This window comes from Natrix helvetica (assembly GCF_964273705.1).
Source record: "Natrix helvetica genome assembly, chromosome: 1".
Classification (NCBI taxonomy): Eukaryota; Metazoa; Chordata; class Lepidosauria; order Squamata; family Natricidae; genus Natrix; species Natrix helvetica.
In genome coordinates, this window is record NC_138548.1 from 67,038,957 (window position 1) to 67,052,107 (window position 13,151).

Sequence of the window (13,151 nt, forward strand, 5' to 3'; positions counted from 1 at the left end):
AAAACACAAAGTATAGAAGTTTATTTGTTCACTGACTATTTTAAAAATATATATGATTAGAACGCTTTAAAAAGCTGAAGAACAGCAGTGCAGAGGAACAAAAAAAAAATAAAGTAAAATCCCACCTGAGAAAAGACTTTCATATAACTTGCCAGGAGATTTGAAGCATTTTTTTAAAAGTGTGCAACAGAATATTCAACTTCCACCTCTATTTCTAGATGCAAAATTATTCAATCAGCCAGAAATCTGGCTAAGACTGCAGCAGACTTATTTATTTTTCAGCCCTAGCAATTCAGCCACCATTGCAGCTGTCCATAAATGAGGACCAGACTTTCCTATTCTGTGCTTTCACAAGGTATTGTTAGGTCAGCAAAGCCATCAATTAGGCTGTCTGAAGTTTTATCACCAGTGCAGGCAGCAGTAAGAGCAGGCAGAACCCCCGGCTCTTATGCCACTCCTGCAGTTTCAGTCAGTAAAGTCAAGGGTCATTTGGAGGTCAGTGCCAGCTGGGGGCAACCTTTCCAGCAAGAGTGGGGCACCCGGGGCAGAGAGCACAGGGCACCTTCCAACCATAAACTCGAGCACCTTTCAACTTGGCAGAAAGAGGGAGTTGCAGGTACATGTGTTTAATATTAGTCCTGAAATAACTTCTTCTCCAATCAGGTACCATAACTAAAGCAGCACTGCTTCATCTGAACATCAGGCAAACCCATTATTTAGGAAGGGAAGTCTGGATTTAATTTTGTGGATAATTCAAAAATAAATGCTTGCATATTTCCCCATTAAGTTAATGCACAACAACCCACATCAGTTAATCTTGGTTCAAGTTAACCCTGAGACAATGATTCTTCACTTCCAAAAATTAATTGAGTAGGTTACTTAATGTCATTATTTGCAAGGTACCTTTATTTTATTTTCTATTGTTTTACATAATTTCTTCACCTTTTACAGCACTTTAATAGTGATGTTTCAACAGATGTTCCTCCTCAAAACAAGGAACACAGGCCCCAGTACTGTCAGTTTATTTTGACGCTTATAAAAATACATTCTACAAGTAAGTAAAAACTAAGTAACTAAAGAAATAACAATTTCCTAGTTTTTTCATCCCATATCCATTTGTACATTTTTTTGGTTTAAGATGTACTCCTTCAGTGGTTTGTGGGATAGGCTTACCAGATCTGGACTGCAAAACTCAGGATGACCACCAGATGGCAACTCTAGAGTTTGCAGCCCTGTTCTGACATCTTGTATGCCATAAAAGGTACCATTCTGTATGCCTAATATACTGCATTTTCCAATATCGCCATTTTATAAATACAAAAGTGTGAGAGAGTTTTAACCTGTATGCCTGAAAGCGTATTTGGTGCAGAAAACACCAGGCTAGAAACTTGGCGACTGAGTTCTAGTCTCACCTTAGATACGAAGACAAAAGAACAACCTTGGGCCAGCTACTCTCTCTCAGCTCTACCCTGTTTCCCCGAAAATAAGACAGGTTCTTATTTCCTTTTGACTCCCAAAATAAGCACTTGGCCTTATTTTCAGGGAGGTCTTATTATTTTTGAGGTGCAGGAGGCAGCGAGTCTGGTCACCTCATGGTTGCTGCTGTGTTGCAATATTTTCGGGGAGGGCTTATTTTCAGGAAACAGGGTAAGAAAAAGAAAATGATAAACTACTTCCAAACACCTTGCCAAGAAAGTTGCAGGGACTGGTGAACACTGACTCAAAAGAACCAAAATAAAATAAAATAAAGCATCTCTAGCATTGGACAAGGTAAAAAGATGATGATGAATCTAAACCCCAAAATATTTTTTAAAAAAAACAACACTAAACGTAATTAATATGATTATACCATATAGTTCATTCCTGCTATGTTACAATGACAGTTATAATTATGTGATATCTTAGAAAAAGCTGCACCCCAGATTTTAGGATTGTTTCATACAGCCCTGAATCCTCTGGCACGAAAATCCTACCCTTCAAGATACTGAGAATCAGCTGACTGAGGCATTCACCTCACTCTGTGTAATGGAAGGACTAGCGTTAGTATTTTAAGCTTCATCCAGTATTAGAAATGCAAATAAGCATGAACTTTAGGGTCTGTGTAACCCACTTGTGAATACTAAACACGTCCATTGTCTAACAGGACTTCAGAAAGAAGTAGTGCATACCACACACCAGTTTACAGAAATGTTCAACAAGTTTTAAATAAGGCCAGCATTTAATACAGATAAACTCATTTATCAAATCAGTCTGCTTGAACATGGACTGCAAATAACACATTTCTTCCACCATTTCAAATCCACTTTCCTGCAATATGTGTAGCATATATTAAATATTAATATAAATACATACTCCCATAAATACAATCATTTATTATATATCAAAATATATTCATATACAATATTAAAGGGCCTTCATTGGCCCCACTCTCAAGGTCTCCAAGTGAAGCAGGTCTGCCTCAATTCCAAACTTTCTGCAGCCAAGCTTGAATGAAAACAGAACAATTAGGTAATTATGAGCATTGATAAAGCAAGGATTTATCTAACTGCATGTCTGCCCTATTGTCAGAATGGGTCAGCAAACATTTCTAGAAGGATGATGCCCTCTATTAATCCCACACTCATCATCAAAGGGCACTTTTTTCTGCTCCACTTCTGAAGTATACTTTTTCATGCTATATCACCTTGAGTACTCCTGTCCGTTTGGGATAAAGCACTTCAATTCCTTACAAGTTAACACCTGGAATTCATTAGCTACTTCACTGAGGCAGGGATGCTCTTCAAATTAGTCAGTGCTTACTATAGTCTCCAACATCTTTCAGATCTACCTTTAAAATTGCTGTAATAGTACAATGGCTTTTATATTTGTTTTCTAAGAGGAGGTTGCTAGTTTTGAAATCCAGCTTTTGAAATCCAGTTCCTCAAGCTTCCTATTTGTTCTCTCTCTCTTTTCTTTTAAATATCTAGTGGTGCATGTTTTCATCAATTTTCTATTTAACTGAAGTAAAAGGGTTTCACACCACTCCCAAATAACTCCTAGATTGTTTGGGCTCTTTATTTAGGGTGATAATTTTCTATCTTGAATTATTAAAAAGATGTTGAAATGATACATTGCTGGACTTGTTTTTTTTTAAAAAAAGCATAGGTGATGATATAAATTCAGGGAAGAAAAAGAATGCAAATTCCACACATTTCTGCTTGGCTGTAAACCAAAACATTTTTATTTTCTAGGCAAGGATTTTAACCATTATGCTATTATAGCACTGTTGGTATACAGTTGCCTAAAATTTAAGAGAAAGGAAAAAGGCAGTAATATTTTTGTTGTTGTTGGATATTTTGGTATTTCATCTTTGTATATATAAATTCTATTTAGCGTTTGATGTATGTACGTGTATATCTACATATTATATATGTAGATATACAAACATGTGTGTAAAAGAATCTGTCTATCTCTACCCATGGAAAGGAAAATGAGGGCAATTGCTTTCCTGAAACAGAAATGGAAGGATGTAATAGCCTACTGTCTGGACTGAATACTTTGGAAGTTGTTGCCAAAGTGTCTCAGTCAGGACAGGATTTTCTTAGGATTGTTTATAGACAAGCAGGAAGGAGTACAGAACAGGAGCAGCTTTAAATCTGGGTTTTCAATCAATTTTCAATCACAATTAAGAGTTATACCCATATTCAAGTTTATGGAAGCAGAATTCCCCTTCAGCCTTGTTGTTCTATCTAGAAGGAACATGAACAGAAAAACTGTGTCAGGGCAGTGCACACAACTCCACCTCTTGGTCGAAGAAGATTCTCAGTCATCAGGTAGCCTTGTCTGGAAGTTGAGTCATGGCAACTGGACTTCTTTCTTTTTGGTTCAAAACATTTTGCTGCTTACTTAAGACTGAAGAAGCTACTTGGACAGGCAGTGAGGTCCAGTTGCCATGACTCAACTTCCAGACAACTCTACCTCTTCTATGTGTTTGTATGTGCCAGCTGGGACATGATATGGAAAAGGCAAGCATCTTCTACCTCAATTGGGGGGGGGGGGAGATTATTTATAATTAGTCAAAGACAATTTTCGTTGAATAAAGTCTGCTTTTATGGTTCATTTTTATAGAGAGTGATTTCTGCCAATCTAGGTAAACAAAATATTCTGACTTGCATATTTCTATATTCCTTCAAAACAAAAACCTTTGCTAGTATTTTCCTTAGCTCCTTTCCAATAAGTTGCCACACTGACCAAACTGAAATTGACCTGAGCTTCTGCATCCAGCATGTCTTTTATCAGCTGAACCTAATGCCAAAAGAGATTAGCAGAAAAGCCTGATAAGACTGTTTTCTTTTCAATGAGCTTTTAATGATGTATGCAGATGGCAAGGTTTACAGAACTAAGGAAGCACATACTGTACTGGGACTAGTAACACACAACAGATTCTCCTCTACTTTAGAGCCTTGCAGACCTTTGCCTCTTCAACTTTCTTCTTAAGCCAATTCATAAGGTAAATTAATTTTTTTCCAGTTTTTATTTCATTTCCAACCACTTTTTATTATTTACATCTGGGGGTCCTATTGTTTATGTCCCCTTCCACTTCCTTGCAACTCTCTCTTACTCACAGAACTACAATGCATTATGGTTCTTCATTCTCAGTAGGAGAACACTACTCTGTCTTCAAACAATTAAGAGGAAGGTTAAAGGAGGTCACACAGAGGTCATATCTTTAGAAACTGATCAGAGTGTATACATTAATTTAAAAAGAAGGCAACCTCCCAAGTTTCTTTCTCCTCCCACCCTTTAAAAAAGGACATTTACACAATACAGAATACTCGGGCAATTCATAATCCTTTCACCAATGAGCTACAGGGCAGGCTTTTATGAACATTTACAATTAATAAACCTATTCTCACTTTAATAGTAACCAATGTAACAGGTCATGGTGAAATGAAAATTGAGGGAAAGTTTCTGAATCTAGTTAAAGGATGTTTATCTAACACACATACGATCTGTATATACTAGAATGTATCAAGTGATTTGTCTATAAGCTTAGAAATCTAGCACAAGATGTATCTGTGTGTGAGCTGTTAATTGATTCCACAGATATTTTGTGAGGAAACAGTAGAAGCCCTAGGTCAGTGGTTCTTAAATTTGGGCAAACCATTCTCCACCCCTGACTGAGGAGCAGGGTGAAAGTCGTCTGAAAGGGAGAGTACACAATTTTATGGAAGATGATCCCATAGTAGGCCATACTGGGGATATTTCTTTTTAAACATAAGAGCTTTATGTATCAGCCAACAAAATGGTGAAGACTATGAAGCCATGAAGTGTCAAGGAACATGTACAAAACATGGATCATAATAGTTATTTCTTTTGTTCCAGCTGGTTATACTATGTTAAAGGTCTTTTTGAATGACAGTGTTAGAAGGTAGCCCTGTGGTTCAGATCCTAATGCAGATAGCAATGAATTAATCCCAAGTTTCTGAATTCTTTAAGAAACATTATCCTTCATGAATGCAACTGGGTGATCAACAAGACAGTTAAGACAAAGAAAACTGATACTTCAATGAAATTTATAAAGGTGCCAAAACCTGGTACCAACTATAGATGAGGGTTAACTTATATGTTTAAGATATATTAGCCGTAGGGTATTATAGCATGGTAAAAAAAATATGTCAGTCGTTTGTGTGCCCATCACAACATCTTTCAAAGAAATGAATTAAATTGTTAGATTATAGGATCTGATAATTCTGCAATTATACACACATGCACGTATATGCTGAAGTCCTGATCAAATAAATCTATTTGATAATCCTTCTTTGCTTTCCTTTCTTTCTTTCTTTAAAATTTCAGAAGGGATTATGAAGAAAATACTAAAACCACTTGTTTTGACACATAGAACATGCAATTAGTTAAATGGGTTTCTTCGCATTTAAAGCAGAACTTCATATAAATGAACTAACAAGCCTGAATGTAACTTGCAATGTAATAATAAGCAATGATTCAATATATATAATCCATATAGAATAAACTGCATGGTCTTAGTGGTCTTTGAAATGATAGATATTTTCATTTACATCATAACCTTTCCATGAAATTATTGCAATTGTTGTGTCAATTTTAAAGAAAATTTGTAGTAAAAACAGAATTCAGCATGATACAATACAATACAATACAATACAATAGTAGAGTTGGAAGGGACCTTGGAGGTCTTCTAGTCCAACCCCCTGCCTAGGCAGGAAACCCTATACCGTTTCAGACAAATGGCTATCCAACATCTTCTTAAAGACTTCCAGTGTTGGGGCATTCACAACTTCTGGAGGCAAGCTGTTCCACTGATTAATTGTTCTAACTGTCAGGAAATTTCTCCTCAGTTCTAAGTTGCTTCTCTCCTTGATTAGTTTCCACCCATTGCTTCTTGTTCTACCCTCAGGTGCTTTGGAGAATAGTTTGACTCCCTCTTCTTTGTGGCAACCCCTGAGATATTGGAACAAACACTACATAGATGACCAGATGATCTAAAGAATATCACACTGGGATTCTCTCTGCAGTGATGAAAAAACAACAACCCTGAAGCTAAATTTAAGGTAATGTTTGAGAATATGAATATAAATATATTTCCTTCTATCACTGTATCTATCCATATTTTTGAGATTTCTGAAGTCAATTAAGAGCAAAACAAAGAGCATCTAAAATGCTAAATTGTTAGTTCATTTCTTCTTCTAGAACAAAGCCTTATTGCAGTTCCAGAGATTTCAAAAAGTTCATGTAAAATTGTAAGTTTTAATGAGAAAGAAGGGAAAATTAATCAATACATGTTTAAAGAGCAGAATATTCACTATACTACAAATCATTAATGGTTCCTCATAAAACTGGACAGAGATATCTAGATGCTACTAAGCTTGGTCCTTGACCCCTCAGTCTTTAAAATAATAATTTATTGTTTGGATAAAGAAATAAAGGAATACTTATCAGATATTCAGATAATAAAAACTGGATGGTATAGCTAATACTCAGAAATAAAGAAATATAATTAAATTGATCTTAACAGAGCAGAGAAATGAGCCCAAAGAAGCCCAAAGAAATTTAATAGATCCAAGAAACAAACATAAAAAAGCACTGTATATGACAGTGGATACCTGATTTGGCAATGATACTTGTGAAAAAGCCCTGAAGTAATAGTGGATTGCAAACTGAATGTGAATCAAGTCCATGATATGTTTCTTTTAAAAGCAAATTAAAGTACTAGGCTTCATCAACCAAAGTGTAATTTCTAAATCATGAGAAATAATCATTCTTCTTTATTCAGCTTTAGTCAGACTCCCTCTCAGAGGATGTAATCCTTTAAGAATGATTCACAGAAATTAAAAAAGGTTCTGAAAAAGCATTGAAGATGACTAGATTACTACAAACTAAAGAGACACTGAAGGATAATAGTATGTTTATTCTTGCAACGAGATAATTCAGAGCAGTCTTCCAACAAAATATAAAGTATTTAACATAGAAGAAGGACAACATTTATTTTCTTTTGTTTCAGAAGGCAAGGGAGTACAGATAGTCCTTGGCTTACAACCATTTATTTAAGTGATTGAAGTTATAATGGCACTGAAAAGAAGTGATGTACAACAGACACTCACACTTACAATCTTTACAGCATCTGCATGATCATGTGATAAAAATTGGGGTGCTCTGATGTTTGGGGCAACATCATTTTGAGCAGTATATGATGAAAACAAAATATATTTTAAATTGTCTTTGATGTCTTGGGCAACCAATTCTGAAATATATTTCTACTATGTTTAAAAGTGGCCTGTCATTTAAATACACTAGAGACCAAAAAGATATTGAATAAAGAATAGTAGATAAAACAGTTCCTGAAACGTTAGAGGTTCTTAATAATGATTACTCATACATCAAAGTATATTTTCTATTTATGAATAGACAATGTTACAAGAGGTGAACTGATTTAGATTTACTAAGAACAGCTTAGGCTCAACTCTGATCTGACAGAAAAAGGAACTTCCTGACATGCATCTCTCTTTCTTATAATAATATAATCTCCAAAATTCAGCACTGTTTAATTAGTCTGTTTTTCTTTTTAATTATATGTCTGCTCTGTGGAACTAATATAGTGGCATCTATATCTTCTGTCACCTTCAGATGATACTGATTATTCTTAGCCTTCTGCTGATAATTCTAGACTGTTGTATATTCTTGTTTTCAGAGGGAACTAGAAGAAAATCTCTTCATTTATATTGAAAATTCTGTACTCATCCTATTTTAAATTGTGAACTTTGTGGCATCACTTTGGCCTGAATCCTTAAAAGCTTTGGGCAGTTAGTCTGACACTTTCATCTAATGAGAGTGGATAAAGAGACAAGGCTGTATCATAGTGCAAGATTTGTGTTTGTGTGTATATCTTTGAGTTCACTAAATATCTCAGCTAGGAATTTCTCACATTACAAAGAATCTACAGTGTAGTTCATAAGAAGAAGATAATGATCTCCTTCAGACTGTAGCCTTTTTTTAGGAGCGATGATCATTAGAATCTACAATTCCATCTCAACATCTGCAGATTTTAGACTATGATCTATTTCAGAACTTGTGATAGGTTGTATTTAGTAAATAGTCATTTGTGTTAGTAAGTCCTATAGTTGATCTACTTCTGGATAATTCTAAAAGTGATCTATTATCAAACAAACAACAAAGTCTATTGTGTAATGTGAACAAGTCACTGCCTGCTTGTTTCCATGCAGTCAAGAAGAAACTTCTCATCTTTGAAGGTTTCCACTGGGAAGCAGAAAAATGTTCGACAACCCATAGACTTGAGCAATCTATTCGATGTTGGAGGTAAGACAGTTGGTGTTGGTCATGGTAAGACAGTTCAGAAGGTCTCTGTGGCATGTCTCTTGGATTCTCAATCCCTATACGGCCTTCATGTAAGTGAGCTAAAATTATGAGATGTAATTCATAAAGCATGATGAAGCATTGATCTTGGAGAAGCAGATATTTACATTTTGAAATTTCAGGCAAAGGAAACTGAAAGCATCTAGATACGGTAGTAGTATATGTTCGGATGTATATGGTTATTTAATGAGCCTTCTCAAGAAATTCATTTGCTTTAATGGCCTCCAATTTGTTGTCACATGCAATAGCTCAATGGGTGGCTGTATGAATTTCAGGATCATAGATGTTTCTGATAAGCACTATGGATCTGTGAGGTGTATTCAAGATAAAGTACAAATATTGTGAATGAATGGTCTCAAAAGTGCTTTAAGGACAAATTCACCTGATTAAGTAAACAGTCTTGCATTCTCTTATATTTTTATTCTGAAAACAACTCCGTAATTCATGAAAGATTCAATATATCAGTCATAAGACTTATTTTCTAGTTTCAGACCTACGTATTATAAATTTAACTGTCCCACTTTTGTTTTGTAGTCCTGATATGATGATAAATCTTTCATTCTTTCTTTTTTGGAACACATAATAGACCTTATTTTATTTTTGCAATACAGATTTAGTTATTTCTTTCTTCATCAGGAATACATGTATTCTGCACACCAAAGGCATCTCCTCTGGCCATTTCAGGAAGAGTGCTATTTTATGTACATCCTCTCCTTCATGGTAGTCAATTACTCATGAGTACAATAGAAATTGTTGTTGAAAGCATCGCCACTGGCCTTCCACGTTGCCAGTAAGCTTTACTTTTTATAGAGGATGCATTTTTTTGAGGTAGTCACTATTCAGTTAACCAAAAAAACACTCCTCTCTAATTGATCTGCAGATGGTTTGTTCAATAATACATTTTTCTCTTTTAACTTTTTTTTTTGCCAAATCTTACTTTCTAGCACATCACTATTATTGCATAGGAGTCAAGTTTTACTTCTATCAATATGTATTGTTATTTATGAGTAGGCAGTGGTGAAACTGATTGTATTTATTAGGATCACCTTGGATTAATGTCTACCTGCAACAAAAAACAACTTTAACAATGCCATTACTATGCCATAATATGAGTAAGTTCAACTTTGGTAACTATCAAGTGCCTCCAACAGTGTTCACTATAATCACTTATAATGCAAAATTGAGTATTTTATTGAATCTTGCATTGCAAATATTGAATCTTGGTTTTAGTTATGGTTTTGCACTTATTTTGTTTCTGTTTAAGAATGTGGTTATTAGAAACTTTTTAAAATTATATATATTTGTTTTGGATCTCTCTCCCCCCCCCATGTGTTTGTGTGTGTGTGTGTGTGTGTGTGAGAGAGAGAGAGAGAGAGAGAGAGAGTGAGAGATTACCACAAAACTATAACATTTATTGTAGTTTTGTGGTAACCTCACTCTCTCCCTCTCTCTTACACACACATACAGCAAGATACTGTTTTGCATTTAGTAGTTTGAAAAAAAGTAGCAACAATAAAAAAAAACACCTACCAAAGTCTTATACATATATCTCAAGAAAAAAAATTCTAATTTTTTTTCATATAACAAAGTCAGATCAGTGAATAGAAAAACTGATCTTGGTTAAATGCAGAAAAAATGAAATTGGAAAACCAGTGTTTTTCAGCTGAACTTCAGATCGCATCATTAATATTTGAATATTTGCATGTTTGTCATATTAGATAGCATTCCGAGTAACATACAATACAGTAGATATTTGAAAGGCATACCAGTAATGAACATTCATGGAGGTATAAAATGTAATTTAAGGTAAAGTATTTAAATATACACATTTGAATTTAAATAAGCAACAACAAACTGTATTTATATTGAAGTTTCATATGCCTTTCCCACCATAACTTGTATCAGTACTTCATATAACATCAGATCAAAAAGTTGATAGTGACCTTTACCAATATATATATATATATACTAGGAAGCCATGAGATGGAGCCAAACCATAGTATTCTGATTGCAGTAATCACTGGAGGCAGACAAAGCTACTCCTGGTGTGCAGTGCAATCCAGGGCATATTAGAACTAAATCCACCATTCAATAGTATTTAATTCCAATAAATTGGTATAGCGGTCGGACTTTTCAGAACTTTTGGGAGCACAATATATGTGTTGTTCAAATCAATATTTTGTGAAACAAAATTAATTCTAATGTCTGTCTGTCTATCATCTATCTATCTATCTATCTATCTATCTATCTATCTATCTATCCATCTATCTATCATCTATCATCTATCATCTATCTATCTATCTATCTATCTATCATCCATCCATCCATCCATCCATCCATCCATCCATCCATCCATCCATCCATCCATCCATCTATCACTATGGCTTCTTTTATTTGTCTTAAAATATAATCCTGCACAAAAAATATCACTATATTCAATACTTTTACTCCCAGAAAAATAAACTTAGCCTTAGATTGAATTGTATCCATTTTAAAACATAATAGATATGATTATAATTTACTATGAATCCCAACAGACTAGATAAGCAGAAATAGGTAATAAGTAAACATGTAAGTATCCAAATATAAAGTGTAATATAGAACTGCTGCTAAAGAAAAATAATAATAGACACTGCTTTGCATTACAAGTTTTCAAAGTTTTTAAACCATACATTTTTAAATTTAAATTTTCCCTAAAATTTACTATTCTGTGAATGTAATTACATCTGTTGCCCTGGGACAAAACATTTCAGTAGGTTATGATTTTCAAAGTAATGTCTCTTGCGTTTCTCTAATGCCAGAAGATTACTCATATCTAGTTATTTGATATACTGTAAGAGATCTTTTATAGATATATGAGAAGAACACAGGAAATAAACAGACTTCATTAGCTGTTCCTTTTCTTAATCATAAAATGCTAAGCCAATAGATAGGTGTAGTATATTACTTCATCCCAAACCTGTTTTATTGCAGAAACCAAATTACTTTGAAAATTTTATTGCTAATATTAAAATTCCAGGTCTGTATGTATATAGTTTATACAGCCACTAAATACAGCTTCTAAAAATCTTGAAGTTAAGTAACTGCTATATGCATAATGCAGACTGTTAGTTTTGTTTGTTAATTTATGAATGTTTTAAGCATTTAGGCTACACATCAATGACATTTTGCTGGTCACTGACTGAGCTAAAGCTTCTCTCTTTCTAAGCAGAGTTTTTGGAAATCAGCCTCATTGAATTTGATTAGACTTCAGTAGTTCATCAAAAATATATACTGAACTTTATCAGCTACTGTCAGCTATGCTTACTTTCCACCCAATCACAATAGGATTCTGACTGTTTTATATGAACAAATAGAAATGACTATTCATTTGCACAGCTGTCAGTTTGCTTTCTGATTATGATTACATTATTTGATGAGGTTATACATTTGATAGTAACTATGTTTAAAACTAGCTTTCTCAAATGCAGAAGGATGTTTGGAAATAATCTGTTAAACATATTTGGACCAATTGAAGTGTCCATGTCCTATACTATGGCTATCTCTGATTAGTCTGTCATCTACTCTGAAGAAGATGTAGCCTGATTCTCCTATGTTGTATAGCAGACCAGCTGTTAGCTGTCTGTCAAGCACCTAAAGTGGACAAGTAGTCCAGGAGCAAAAATGTCACTCCTTTGATCTGGCAAGGAGCAGCTGCTGATTTATAGAGGAGGACTTTGTTCTTCCGTTCTATTTTACTTTCTTTCCTAAGGCAGAACCACAAAATCCAGTAGAAAAAAATGTGCCCTTCTCTGCAACATCAACAAGCTCTGACAACTGCAACAGGGTTTTTCTTGGCCCTAACAAAGCTCTTAGGCATCTCCTTTGACACTCACCTTTCCCACCCACCCCCTTCCTTTTGCAATGTGATAGTTATTGTTTAATTCAGCTTCTGTAAATGGAATGGACTGTGGCCAGCAAGCCTGGGGCATAAACACACCTGTATGAAAGAAGCCTTATTGTAGCAACCAACCTCCACGTAACACTACTGGCTCTTGAGTTCAGAAACTATGTTCCATTTTCCTAACAGGATTTCTTTTTAATCCACTGTCCTATTTTCACCATGCTTGTATATTTTCTCACAGCTATTAAAATCTTCAAATCCCAAAGCAAAAGGATTAAGACACACAAAACACACACACCCTCACAAGCTGTCTGTCAGCTCTATGGACTTTAGGAAATTTGTTATGAACAGTCCTGAGATTTTAAAATTCATAGTCAAC

At 34.7% G+C, this 13,151-nt stretch overlaps 1 protein-coding gene across 8 annotated transcripts in view; it reads right to left on the reverse strand.

Moving 5' to 3' along the window:
- Nucleotides 1-13,151, reverse strand: part of MEIS2 (Meis homeobox 2) — a 234,730-nt gene that overhangs the window by 6,703 nt on the left and 214,876 nt on the right. The window lies entirely within an intron of this gene.